The sequence below is a fragment of the Lynx canadensis genome, chromosome D4, assembly GCF_007474595.2.
Source record: "Lynx canadensis isolate LIC74 chromosome D4, mLynCan4.pri.v2, whole genome shotgun sequence".
NCBI classification, from domain to species: domain Eukaryota; kingdom Metazoa; phylum Chordata; class Mammalia; order Carnivora; family Felidae; genus Lynx; species Lynx canadensis.
In genome coordinates, this window is record NC_044315.2 from 93,671,860 (window position 1) to 93,686,525 (window position 14,666).

At 44.3% G+C, this 14,666-nt stretch overlaps 1 protein-coding gene across 3 annotated transcripts in view; it reads left to right on the forward strand.

The window, feature by feature from the left end:
• Nucleotides 1–14,666, forward strand: part of EHMT1 (euchromatic histone lysine methyltransferase 1) — a 150,900-nt gene that overhangs the window by 37,637 nt on the left and 98,597 nt on the right. The window lies entirely within an intron of this gene.

Consider the following 14,666-nt stretch of genomic DNA (forward strand, 5'->3'; position numbering starts at 1 on the left):
AGGACATTTTCATGATCCCCAAAAGAAACCTTATACCATCAGTAGTCACTCGCATTTTCTCCTCCCCTTAACCCCTGGCAGTTAGTTAGGCATCTGTGTTCTGTCTCTGTAGATTGTGTATTCTGGACTTCTAGACTTTTCATATAAATGGAATCATACAGTATGTGATCTTCTGTGCACCCATACTTGGAGAGTTTCTTAATTAATTAATTATTATTTTTTTTTTTTGAGAGGTTAAATAGATTACTAAGGGTTTCCTATCTACAGTGATTTTGTTAGTACTTGTATACTTTACAGATGATCATCAACTTTTAAAAATGTTTATTTATTTCAAGGTAGAGCATGAGTGGGGAAGGCAGAGAGAGAGAGGCAGGGACAGAGCATCTGAAACCGGCTCTGTGGGACAGCAGAAAGCCCAGTGTGGGTCTTTAACTCACAAACCGTGAGATCACGACCTGAGCCGAAGTCAGACACAACTGACTGCGCCATCCAGGCGCCCCAAGATGAATGTCAATTAAAAAAACTTTCATACTAAGTTTAGGAAAGAAATGGAAATATACCAGTTGTTTACTTAGTTATTCTGAATTGCTGGATTGACTGTGATTTTTGTTATATTAAAAAATTTTTTTAATGAGCATATATTAGTTTCATGGTAAACAAATTAACAGCAGCCCTCATTTATCTGCATTTCAATTCATGTGATTAATGCTCATTAGTTTTTTTTAAATTACAGTAAAAACCTGAAGGGAAGATGACCCAGGTGGAGGTGGTACTCTGAAAAACAGAGCTAATAAAACAGCTGCATCATATACTTGTAATCAGTATAAAGTAAGGGTACCAGCCCTGCAGTGCTTGGGGCCAGGCCGCACCCCTCCCACACTTGGCTGCACTTGGTCCTTTCCCTACCCCCTTGTCCTTCTCTTACCATCTCCATCCCATGCTCTGTCCTTTGTCCCTCCCATCAACAAAGCTCCATTAGCGTGTGCTGCATACCAGACACAGTAGCAGGTCCCCAAGACCCTTCCAGACCTGTAAGGTCAGGACTGTCGTACTAACACCAGGGAGGAACATCATTGGCTTTTCCCACCCCGGTCTGTCAGGGGGCTAGAGTGCACACTTGTAGAGGCTGGCTACATGATGCAGGGCATGTGAGCATCCAAACCTAAGCTAGAAGAGATATTTGCAGACTTGTAAAAAAAAAATGACACATTCACTCTCTCTTTTCTTCTTCTTCTTTTTTTTTTAAGTAGGCTTCATGCCCATCTTGGGGCCCACAGCGGGGCCCTTGGGGCCCAACGCAGGGCTTGACCTCATCACCCTGAGAATCAGGACATGAGCTGAGATCAAGAGGTCATATGCTTAACTGACTGCGCCTCTCCTCTCTCTCTTTTGAAAAGTAGTTACTTTGTATAAAAATATTTATGTTAGCATGTAATGTGTTATTATTTTTAAGGAAGGGACAGTGATTTTAAGATTTTCTCTATTTTGGTTTGTAAATATCAATAGCCGTGATCCATAGGAACAAAATCTCTTTGGGATGCTTAGTACTCTCTAGAGTATAACATGGTCCTGGGACTGGAATGCTTGACAACTACTGTTTTATTGTACACTGAAGGGCTTGGTAGCCCAGCAATGGAAAAAAAACCTCCGACAAAATTCCTGTTTCTCATAGAGCGTGCATTGTGATGGGGGATAAATTCCACCTTTTTTTGGTCATATGCTTCCAAACATTTCAACTCTTGGTTACTTTCTTTATCATGCTCAGTCTTTTGACAAAATAGGAATTTTGAATGAAATTCAGCTATAAAGGTGTTTGTTTTCCCATGTTATTTCAATCCTGTTACAGAGCAGTATTGTAGAAAGATTTTTTTTTTAATTTTTTTTTTTTTAACGTTTATTTATTTTTGAGACAGAGAGAGACAGAGCATGAACGGGGGAGGGTCAGACAGAGAGGGAGACACAGAATCTGAAACAGGCTCCAGGGCTCTGAGCTGTCAGCACAGAGCCCGACGCGGGGCTCGAACTCACGGACCGTGAGATCATGACCTGAGCCGAAGTCAGACGCTCAACGACCAAGCCACCCAGGCGCCCCCGAAAGATTTTTTTATAATCACCAATATGATTAGGAATGTGGTCTTTTTCCCAAGAATCTTTCTGATTAGAAGGGAAATTTATTAATATTTATTTCTGTGGCTTTCTTCCCATAGCCTGCACTTACTCTTTTAACCACCAGATGGTGCCTTTGTTCTAATAAAGCTAGAATGCTAACTCCATTGGGGATTTTCTAAACATTTTTACAGGGACGGTGCGTCGCAAAGGCACATCTTCCTTTCAGGCTAGTACAGTTCCGCTTTGTAGAATGATGTCCTCGAGATTATAAGAAGTCATCTGTTGTGTATGTGCTCATACTGGGGTATTCTTTGGTGACCAGTAGATAACCCACTGTACCTTCCTGGGTTTGTGGTCTCCCACCTCTGTCTTCTGCTACTTTTATGTTCCTGATATTTCAGCTAGGATTGTTGCTTGAGTTACTCTTCTGATCTGAAAAGAGGAATAGGCCTCTCCTTTTTCTTGGTATATAAACTCTGTCCAGTCTTATTTTTACCTCCTGCATTCTTCAGAAGAGAAGGTTGCCCTTCGAGGGGAGGTGCCCTGTGTAAGGTGCACTGTAATTGTGGGAGGGCTGGAGCCAGTGTTGAGCTCTGGCTCTGAGGATATGCCCAGAAGTCGTGGTCAGTTACTGCTGGCCGGTGCTCTGACTGTGCCACATGGCCTCACAGTGCTGAGAAGTGGAATGCCCAACTAAAAATTAAACTGGGTGGCTGTTTCCGTAGGGGCTAAGGGCTGATGAGCTTCAGAACCTGGAAGAGGTGCAGGTCCTGCCTTCGGGGAGTCTGTATTAGAAATTGCCAAATTTTTTTCAGTATATTAAAAACTTTTTCCTCACATCAAAAAATGTGAAGGCTGTTGTCATGGTAGTAATTGTGAAAAGTATGTACTAATTGAGAGAACAGAAAGTAACAAAATTATGGTCAATCTAGTAATGCTACCTACATGAAAAAATAGCTTGTATATGTGGTAATGTACTATTTGCTTGGCCCACGGCCAATCCTGGGAGGGCCTGCAAATTTGTGGGTCCTTTTTGGTAACTCCATTGTTCTTAGGAGCCTGCAGTTGAAACCGGTGTCTAGGGCAGACCAGTGTTTTGCCCTGGAATAAAGCACACAGTCTGACTCACCCAGAGGGCTGAGGTGGGTGGTGACCAGTTACAGCTGCTCTGTCCCCTCTCTCTGATGTATAATGAGAGGAAATGGGTGATAGAGAGATGCCGGGGACTGCAAGGGAGAATTTCTAAAACACAAAGATATGGGCCTTAGTCCTGGAGCACAAAGAGCACAGAGGGACAACAGCACCTGCCATTTGGTAGATAGACACTTAATGAAAGCTGTACACCTGTAACCTGAATAAACCCCAGGACTTCATCAGGACTGGTCTCCATACGACCATACTTTAAGAAGGAAATTCTAGGGGCCGAAAGAAGTTAAACAGGATTTACTGACATACGTCAAGGAATGTTAAAACTTATTATTTTATTTTTTTTATTTAAGAGAGAGAGGATCCTTGGGGAAGGGGCAGAGTGAGAGAGAGAATCCCCAGCAGATTCTATGCTCAGTGTGGAGCCCAGTGTGGGGCTTGATCCCACAACTCTGGGATCATGACCTGAGCCAAAATCAAGAGTCGGTCGCTCAACCATACCGGTCCCCCAGGTGTCCTGTACCAAGGGATGTTAAGATGATAGACATTAAAGCCCATAGTGGGTTCTCCAGCTCCCCTCACTTCTTCCAGCGCTCCACACTGTGGTCCGTCCAGCTCACTCCAACCCAGCACATGTCCTCGAACACTTGGCTTTCAACTCTGGAGCTTTCCTTTTGTGCTCTTTATTCTTGTGTCCAGTCTTGAAGTGCACGTCCAGATGCACTTGGGGGTGCGCTGTACGTTACTTTGTGCAGTCTTCCTGCCATCACATGACTTGTCTCTTGATGTCAGAGGCCTGCATTGTATACTTAATCATCATTTTTAATGCTTATTTATTTCTGAGACAGAGATAGAGCATGAGCGGGGGAGGGGCAGAGAGAGAGGGAGACACAGAATCCGAAGCGGGCTCCAGGCTCCGAGCTGTCGGCACAGAGCCCGACGCGGGGCTCCAACTCACAAACCATGAGATCGTGACCTGAGCCGAAGTCAGTCGCTCAACCGACTGAGCCACCCAGGCGCCCCTTAATCATCATTTAAAGTGCGTTCTTTTTTTTTTTTTAAATGTTTTTTTTTTTTAATTTTTTTAAATGTTTATTTATTTTTGAGACAGAGAGAGACAGAGCATGAACGGGGGAGGGGCAGAGAGAGAGGGAGACACAGAATCGAAAGCAGGCTCCAGGCTCTGAGCTGCCAGCACAGAGCCTGACGCAGGGCTCAAACCCACAGACTGCGAGATCATGACCTGAGTTGAAGTTGGCCGCCCAACTGACTGAGCCACCCAGCCACCCCCCAACCTTGTGTTCTTGGGGTAGATCTCACATGGTCATGGATGTGTAATTATGTTTACATGTTGCTGGGTTCATTTCCTGTTTTGTTAAGGGTTATTGCATCCTTGTGAGAAGACTGGTCTGTGTTTTTAGGAAATCTATGGCATACTTGCTTGCTGTGTGATCTCGCTGCTATGGGGGAGCTAGGGAACTCCTCCCCTTCTCCAGCCCTTGGTCACATCCAGGGCCAAGCATCTGCCTGTATGTGCATCTGTTGGCCACTTGGGAATGCCTGTTTCACTCTTTTGCCTGTTACTTTGTTGGTGGTTTCTGTCTTTACAAAATTGATTTGGAGTTACTATTTATCTGTTCCTTCTTGGGTTAAGAGTATATTAAAGGTACTAAGCCCATACACTGCATATATTTTTTTGAATACACACACACACACACACACGCACGTGCACGCACGCACACACACACACGTGCGAGTGGGAGAGGGGCAGAGAGAGAGGGAGAGAGAGAATCCCAAGCAGGCTCTGCAATGTCAGTACAGAGCCCTAAATGGGGCTCAATCCCGTGAACTATGAGATCATGACCTGAGCTGAAATAAAGAGTTGGTTGCTTAACCGACTGATCCATCCAGGACCAGCCCCCCCACCCCTTTTTTTTTCAGGCTTTTAGAGTTATTTCTTTATTTTGTCACATAAGTGCTTAAAATATTTTGGTAGTTAAATCTGTAAAGCTTTTCTTTTGTGATTCCTTGTCGTGGAGTTAGTTAGGCTTAGAATCAGCGGTTCCTCACTTCAGGGTCACCAAGGATTTCTCCTAGTGCTTGTACAGTTGTGCCGCACTATATGTAATCCCTGCACTCATTGATTTATGTTTGTGATGGCCTTTCTCCCATGACCAGCCGGTGGTCTCAGTGACCATTTTGTTAATTATCCCCTTTTCTGCTGATTTGAAATGCCCTCACCTTGTACTATGTTCTTATTTGTATATGTGACTGTTTCTAGTCTCTTTTACACATATTTAAGGAAAACTGTAAGAATTTTCATAGGCAGTGATAGATTTTCTTTCACAGAGTCATGCCATGATTAATGAATATAATTATGCTACTTGTGGAGGTTGTTGTTGCTTATGCTGTTAGAAACCTCAAGCTGATCGCCTTTTACACATATAGATGTATCAGAAGAAATAGTCCATTAAGAAAGGTCAGAATTGGGGCGCCTGGGTGGCGCAGTCGGTTACGCGTCCGACTTCAGCCAGGTCACGATCTCGTGGTCCGGGAGTTCGAGCCCCGCGTCGGGCTCTGGGCTGAAGGCTCAGAGCCTGGAGCCTGTTTCCGACTCTGTGTCTCCCTCTCTCTCTGCCCCTCCCCCGTTCATGCTCTGTCTCTCTCTGTCCCAAAAATAAATAAACGTTGAAAAAAAAATTAAAAAAAAAAAAAAAAGGTCAAAATTGCACTGTTCACATTCAGCATGAAATGCCACTGTTTTTAATGAGTACTATTTTGCCATTACAAGATTATTGTTGAGGCACCTGCGTGGCTCAGTCGGTTAAGTGTCCAACTTCAGCTTAGGTCATGATCTCATGGTTTGTGAGTTCAAGCCTGCGTCAGGGTCTATGCTGACAGCTCAGAGCCTGGAGCCTGCTTCAGATTCTGTGTCTCCCTCTCTCTCTGCCCCTCCTGCACTCATGCTGTGTCTCTCTCAAAAATAAATAAACAATAAAAAATGTTAAAAAAAAAAGATTGTTCATCAGGTTTTCTTAGCAGCCATGGTCGATGATAATTAGAAGCTAGCATGGCGACTTAAGAGAGAGCCCTCAGTCTGAGGGGCACACGGAATTCAGTCTTTTCAGTCACAGACACACTGTGGTTTCATTGTTTCTGCCATATGTGTAACCAGCACTGTAGTATGCAGGGGTCCAACTGAAATCCTCAGAACTGTACTCATCCTTAAGCTCCAGGATTTTGCTAAAATTTTGTAGTATCTATATTGCACATCTTACAAATTCTTTGTCCAAAAATTATTTGTCTTCTGTCTGACTTAATATATTATGGATATGAAACGACACAAAGTACTTCTGCTTACATTCCTGCATTATTGGTGGCAGTAAAAATGTTGACTTTTCCTCCAGAAATTCAGGATCGTCCACTACCCCCAGTATTTCCTAACTTCCAAGTTGTAGCCCCAGTGTCCCTGGGAAGCCTCTGTGTCACCCCTCAAGATTCAGCCTCGAAGCAAGTGGATCCACTGTGTTGGAGGCACTCATTCTGTTTTTCCCTATGAGATTTTGACCAACCAGATTTGACTTTCGTCCTGACCCCATGACCACTAAGGCATGTGGATAGTGAGACATTTTGCTCATCCAAGTTTGGGGCATGAGAGTGAGCCCTGGGATTGGTGTGTGTTTATGCTAACCCCTGTTTTAATGCTGCAAGAAGCTGTTGAAACAGTAAAAATCATTTTCCTTTACAGTAGTTACTGGGCTTGGGATTTATTAAATGCTTTAAAATCTTTGTTTTAATTTTTTTTTTAATTTGAGAGAGAGAGAGAGAGAAGGAGAGGGGAGGAGGGGCAGAAAAAGAGGGGGACAGAGGATCTGAAGTGGGCTCTGCGTTGACAGCAGACAGCCTGATGTGGGGCTTGAGCTCACAAACCGTGAGATCATGACCTGAGCTGAAATTGGACGCTTAACTGACTGAGCCACCCAGAAGCCCCTAAATACTTTAAAATCTTAAAAAGTTAAAAATTTCAAGTGAACTGGTTTTTCCTAATACCAGCTTTTTTTTTGTGTTTTGTGAGGAAATAATGGTTTATTTTGTTCTTGATTGAAAATTTGTGTCTAAGGAGTCATGATATTTTTCTCTACTTAGAAATTTGCTTTTATCCATTTCTAGTTAGTCTGTGGTGGCACATGTCTTCCTACCACCCAGTTTTAGCTCCCTGGGGGGCTTTGCCGGTCACGGGCTGTGCTCCTTAATAACTAGGTGGCATGCAAGGGAAACTTCAGGGCCTCCCTTTGCGTCAGTGGAGAAAGAGATGGAACCAGGTAGCAGAAATCAACTTCAGTGAGCTTCAACAAAAGAAGGGGATGCTGGGCGCCTGGGTGGCTTAGTTGGTCAAGTGTCCAATTTGATTTCAGCCCAGGTCATGATCTCATGATTTGTGGGTTCGAGCCCCCATTGGGCTCTGTGCTGACAGTGTGGATGGAGCCTGCTTGGGATTCATTCATTCTCTCTCTCTCTCTCTCTCTCTCTCTCTCTCTCTCTCTCCTCTCTATCTCTCTGTCCCCCTCCCCTGTTTGTGCGCGCGCACTCTCTCTCTCTCTCTCTCAAAAATAAATAAAAGCATTACAAAAATTAAAAAAAGGGGGGGTGCATTGCCTCACATAACCAGGAACTTGGAGGGGAGGTTAGGGTGTCCTTGTGCTGAGAACCCTGCAAGCCACCTTTATGGGGATGCTCCGCTGAGGTCTCCAGATCCCATGGCTGGAGGGGGAGTTGTAGTCCAAAGGATGGCTACCCTACATGGTTGATCCCCCCCCGCCCCCCACTAGTGCACTGGCAGTTTAATTTAGTTCATGGTGCTAACAGAAGTAACAGTCACCGTGAAGGCAGACCCTCTCCTCACCCTCACCTCTGAGTTCTTGTTTTCCCGTGCTGTTTTTCTTCTCTCAGTTTTACCACTTGATACAGTTCTAGTGATGAGCATAAACACCGGAATCATGCTTCCTTCCCATAGGGCCCTCTTGATGTGGACTAGTGAGCTCATTGTTGACAGGCATTCTTATTGCAGAGACTTTATTTATTTACTTATTTGTTTTGAGAGAGAGAGAGAAGGTGCAAGTGAGCGAGGGGCGGCGAAGGGGGTGGGAAAGAGAGAGTCCCATGAGGGGGAGAGAGAGAGAGAGAGAGAGAGAGAGAGAGAGAGAGAGAGAGAGAAGGAGAGAGAGAGAGAAGCAGAGCTTTCCTGGAGCAAGACTTGAACTCACGAACTGTGAGATCACGACCTGAGCCGAAGTCAGATGTTTAACTGACTGAGCCACCCAGGCGCCCCTTAGAGACTTTATTAAAGGGAGGTCAGGAAAGCTGCTACTGTGGGCCACAAGCGGGAACATAGAACATTCTGCAATAATTTGAATTGTTGTCAAAATAGCATGTATGGAGAAGAGACAGTCCCTATAGGAAGAGCCTGATGTTCCTTTCATGTGCAGGTACAGTAAGGCCATACAGTAAGCTGTGCGCGAGCATGCATGTGGAGCTCCAGGGTAGAAGGGATGTGGTGGCTAATGGCACACTACCTAGGTGACTTGTTGGTAGTGTGACCTATTCTGTTAGAGTTTGGACTTCAGAAAAACAGTTGTTCATGTAAATCAGAGTTGTGTAGTACTTGGTGGCATTACCATAGCTGCTGGTAGGAGAGTTAGCTGGCTTGGAAAACAGCGGAGGTTCGTGTGCCTTTGTGCTTCTGTCGCTTAGGGTGTTAGGAATCAACTCGGTAGCTCCTTAATTGGTCTACAAACAATAACATTCAGTGATGTGAGCCTTGAGGTTGGCTGGCAGGAAGGGCTTCTGATCACTTCAGTGCTTCATGTCTTCTCTGACTCGGCTCTGTTGGCAGCTCCTTAGGTGTGTAGACCCCGCCTGCTAAGACCTGTTCTGTGTCTGGGACAGACAGGGCCATGCAGCCAGGCCTCACATTGCTGGTTTCTTGGTAAAGTGGGGTTGGGCCAGGGGAAAGGTTCCTTTTTCTTACAGTTGAGATTGAACCCTAGATTTACCACAAACAGACAAGAGAAGGATAGGGAGTTGTTTTCCAAAATGTTTTTAGTGTTTGAGTCTTAAGAAGGAAAAAAACACCCCCTCTGTTTAAGAGCCCCGCTGAGACATTTAGCACATCATTTGTGTAAGGGAAAGTATAGCTTTAATTTCTAGCTCTGTCCCTTCTTTTCTTTTCTTTTCTTTTCTTTTCTTTTCTTTTCTTTTCTTTTCTTTTCTCCTTTCTTTTACGGCATTCTTGGAGAAATTTATGGGGAACTACATGCAAAGGAGTGTATTAAGTGAAGGTGTTCACTTCAAGGCTGTTTATGATGCTGAGATGTCATAGATGCCCTGCGTGTCTCTTAGTTGGGTCCTGTGTGTGGGGAGAGCTCAGTGCATGCTAGGGATCTGCTGCTGCAGCCTGTGCTGTGACGGCATGAATTCATTTGCTCCTAGTAGTTAAGGGAAAAATTTACTACCCGTTTACGTAGTCTGTATTAGTTGTACCTTCATGAGTGTATTTGCACAGAAAAATGTTTGGAAAGTTATATGCAAATGTTACAGTATATGCTTTGTAGTTTTCACCTAACTCCCCCAATTCATTTCCTTTACTTAAATTAAAAATGTAAAATCGTGCAATAATGTAGGAATTTTCCTTTTGAAGATCAAATCCTGTTCAGGCAGGATCTGCCCTATGTGTCCCTGTGTGTCCCTTTCTTACTCGACAGTGTCCCCACAGCTTCTACGATGATTTGATACACATCCCTTCAGATTTCTCTCTTATGGAGTTTTATGCAGATGTATTCGAGCCCACCAAAACCGTGTAGTCAGTCTTTGTAGGTGTTGTCTTTTCTCTGTCTATAGAACTGCTTTTCTTCTTCTTTGGAAATACTTTCAAACTTAATGTAAGGAAAGTTGCAAGTATGATAAGAGAGATTTTTTTTCATGAGCCATTTAAGATTAGGTTGCCCGCCAGATGCCCTACCACTCCGACAGCCGTAATCCAGCTATCCACATCAGACTGATATATCTCTTTTAAACAGTGTAGTTTATGATGTCCTGCTTTCAACACTGGTATGGTAATCTCATTTTTAAATACATAAGTGTTATATGTTATATTCTGATTTTGTATTGTATACACATTACATCTCTCCTTGTAAAGGAGTCCTTTCTAAGACTTGCATTGACTTTGTTAAAGAATCCCTGATTGTATAGGTAGAGTTATCCTGGCACACCCCTCAATCTTTTTCCGCGTCTTTCTTTTTTATTGTGGTAAAATATGCTTAAACATAAGTCTTATCATTTCAGCCATTTTTTAAAGTTTATTTATTTTTGAGGGAGAGAGAGCATGCGTGAGCAGTGGAGGGGCAGAGAGAGGGGGAGAGAGAGAATTCCAGTTCGGGGCTCAGACTCACTAACCTTGAGATCAGGACCTGAGCCGAAATCAAGAGCAGAAGCTTAACCGGCTGAGCCACCCAGGTGCCCCTCAGCCATTTTTAAGCCTACTTTTGGTGGCACAAGTATGTTTACGGTGTTGTGTGACCATCATCATTGCCTGTTTGTAAAACATTCTCGCCACCCCAAGCAGAAACTCTGTACCTATTAAGCAGTAACTCTCCTTTCCTTTTTTTGTCTCTATGAATTTGCCTAAAGTAGGTGTTTCATGTAAGTAGACTGATTTGTCATTTTGTGCCTGGCGCATCTCACTCTGCGTAACGTTCTCAAGGTTCATCTGCGCGATGGCCTGTGGCAGAGCCTCATTTCTTTTTCTGGCTGAGTAATCTTCCCTCGTCTGCATAGACCACATTTTGTTTATTCATCTGCTGATGAACATGTGAGTTTTTTCCATCTTGTGACTGTTGTGAATAGTGCTGCTCTGAATGTTTGTGTACAAGCATCTGTTTGAGTGTCTCTTTTCAGTCTTTGGAGTGTACACCCAGGAGTAAATCGCTGAGTCATGTGGGAATTCTTTCTTTAACTTTCTGAGGAACCACCAAACCGTTTTCCACAGTAGCCACGTCATTTTGCATTTCCGCCAGCAACGCGTGAGGGTTTCAGCTTCTCCACATCCTTGCCAGCACTTGTTTTTGTTTTGGCTCATCTTTTTGACCATGGCTGTCCCAGTCAATGTGAAGTGGGTGCCATCTCCCAGCCTCGTCCCCTCCAGTCAGAGATCATGGCTCTGTGCCTCCTTGGCTCTGGTCATTTTGTTCCCTTACTCCTTCAATACAGGAGCTTTTAAAATGGTTCTTGTTTCCTGAAATAGAGATGAAGCACAGTTTACTAAAAAATCCATGGGAAGTTGCTGATTCTGTTGAAGTGCAAAGTAGGCAGAGCTGATGAGAAACTTGACTGGACTGTGGAAGAATTTGGAAAAGGGATAAAATGGGAATTATAGGAAACAATAGGCCGATACTGGTCAAGGTGCCAAAATATTGTCAGGGGAAGGTCTCCTTTATTGGCATTCATAAAGTATATTTATATGTACCTTTGAGTATTTCCTTTATTATTTACTTATTTATTTCTAATTTTTTATTTCAGAGAGCGTGTGTACGTACTAGCAGGGTAGAGGGGCAGAGAGAGAGAATCTTAATCAGGCTCCACACTGTCCACATGGATCATGACCTGAGCTGAAATCTAGAGTCAGATAATTTTTTTCTAATCAATCTTTTTTACTTTAGAAGGGAGTTCTTACAATAGTAAAAAGTAAGACAACATTAAAAACATTTTTTTTCTTAATGTTTTAATTATTTTTGAGAGAGCGCGAGTGGGGGAGAGGCAGAGAGAGCCGGGGACAGAGGATCCGAAGCAGGCTCCAGGCTCTGCACTGTGACAGCAGCGAGTCCAATGTAGAGTGCGAACCCACGAACCACGAGATCACGCATGACCTGAGCCAGAAAGTTGAACTCTCAACCAACTGAGCCACCCAGGCGCCCCAGAAGACATTTTTTTATATGCGTGTTTTGTGTCTGGGGAAGAGTCATGAGCTTGTACACTGACTTGATTGTGCCCCTGCTGTGTGTATTGGCAGTGAGTGATGCTCTTGGACTCCAGTTAAGTGAGGTCTATGGGCACTTGGGGAGGGGCTGGCCTCAAAGCTGGTGACGAGGGAGTGGACATGTGTGGGCTGGACCATGGCCTCTTTCAAAAGAGGGTGTGGTATTGAAGACTCGTGGGGAGTCTTAAGAGAAGTGTGACATTAGAGAGCCGGGGGAGAGTGTGGCAGCCCCTCCCTGAGATGGTCCGAGTAGTGGGGCCAGACCCACCCTTTTGGGAACTGGTCCTTCATAGCTTTTGAGCATGGCAGTAATGGGATCTTTGGAAAAGGAAAATAGCTTCTGCTCTTGTAGGGCATGGATGGAGAGAAGAGAGCAGTGAGTGTGGTGACTGATCACTGGGGCAGATAGGGTGCACAGAATCCGCTGGGGCTGGGGCCAGCTTGAGACACGCTTGCGTTTGAACAGTTGACTTTGGGGAATGAGTGACAAGTTTATGTCTGGCACATGGCAGATACTAGAAATATCTTTATGATGTACGTACTAAGTACATCGAGCAGTAAAAGTGGCCGGAATTTATTGTGTGTTGCCCACCGTTTTGAACGTTCTGCAGCTTCCTGAGCCCTCTGAGCTGGGTTTTGGGTAGTTGTACCCATTTGTTCAAGAGGAAAGTAAGGCAGCAAGGTACCATGCCTGGTCAGCAGAGAGCTGAGCTTGAATCGTGTGAGGGTGTCAGGCCTGCTGTGGACTGTATGTTGAGCGCTGCAGGACACTCAGATGTCATCTGTAGTTTAGAACTAGTTTTTCTTTAGGATTTTATGAAGAATTTAAGTTTCCATCATGTGCAAAGTAGACGACTTACAATTCCATGATCATGGTCAAGATTTTGCCACATGGTTCCTATCTTGTTCGTTCCTTCTCTTCCTTTTCCTTTTTTTTTTTTTGTTGCTGTGGTATTTTGGAGCACACCATAGAGGCCGCGAAACTTCCACTTCTCAACTCAGAGGACGTACCTTTTAAAAACGCAGAAGGCACCCTCACATAACCACAGTGTTGTTTTCACACCTAACAAAATTTGAAGTAATTGCTTGATGACATCTATTTTATTTTATTTATTTATTTATTTTTTTTTTTTAAATTTTTTTTTCAACGTTTTTTATTTATTTTTGGGACAGAGAGAGACACAGCATGAACGGGGGAGGGTCAGAGAGAGAGGGAGACACAGAATCGGAAACAGGCTCCAGGCTCCGAGCCGTCAGCCCAGAGCCCGACGCGGGGCTCAAACTCACGGACTGCGAGATCGTGACCTGGCTGAAGTCGGACGCTTAACCGACTGCGCCACCCAGGCGCCCCAATGACATCTATTTTAAAATCACCCTCCGATTATGTCAAAATGTCATTTTATGGTTGGTTGGTTTAAATTAGGATCCTAACAGAATCCACACTTTGCATTTGGTTGTTATATTTGATATCTGCAACCATTACCCCTGCTAATATCTTTCATCTTTTGCGATGAGGAAGCTATGTCAGTGGTCTTGCAGAATGTCCCACATTGTGGATTTCTGTTACTGAGTTTGTTAGGACGACTGTATTTTTGAGCCACGTTGCCCATTTTGTTTTTTATATTGGTAACCTAAGGGTATAACAAATGACATCATGTTGAGTGATTTCCCTTCGTGATGGTTTTATATTAGGAAAAACTTGGTTGAAACTGAGGAACTAAGAGCTAGATCTTTGGAGTGGAACTGAGTTACTCTCGCCTTGTAAGGTTACTCTCACTGTTGAGTCACCGTGGTACATGCGCATGTAGCTGGTGGACAGGCCTGTGTTAGCGCACAGCTGATTGCTGCATCCTGGTGGCCCCGTTGTCTCCACTCTGTGCCTTTCTGCCAGTGAGACATCCTCATTTCTTTTTTTTTTTTTTAAATTTTTTTTGTGTGTGTCTTTATTTTGAGAGAGAGAGCTAGAGTGCGAGCCGGGGGAGGGTCAGAGAGAGGGGGAGACACAGAATCTGAAGCAGGCTCCAGGCTCTGAGCTGTCAGCACAGAGCCTGACGCGGGGCTCGAACCCACAGACCGCGAGATCATGACCTGAGCCGAAGTCTGACACTTAACCAACTGAGCCACCCAGGCGCCTCAAAGACATCCTCATTTCTAATGGAGTCCATTTTCATTTTAATTTAGTCTGAGTTAAAGTAGGAGAGATGGAGTAGATGTTTTCCAATGTCAAAGATTGTGAGTCTTCCTGTTGTCGTGTTGAGTTGTGTGCCCCATGAGCATCTAATGGCACTAGGTGTACCCAGACCCACCACTGGTTTTCTGCTTAGCCAGGTAGAGAACCCCCTGCACTGCTGTGTAGGGTGGGACCTGTCAGTGTGAGAAC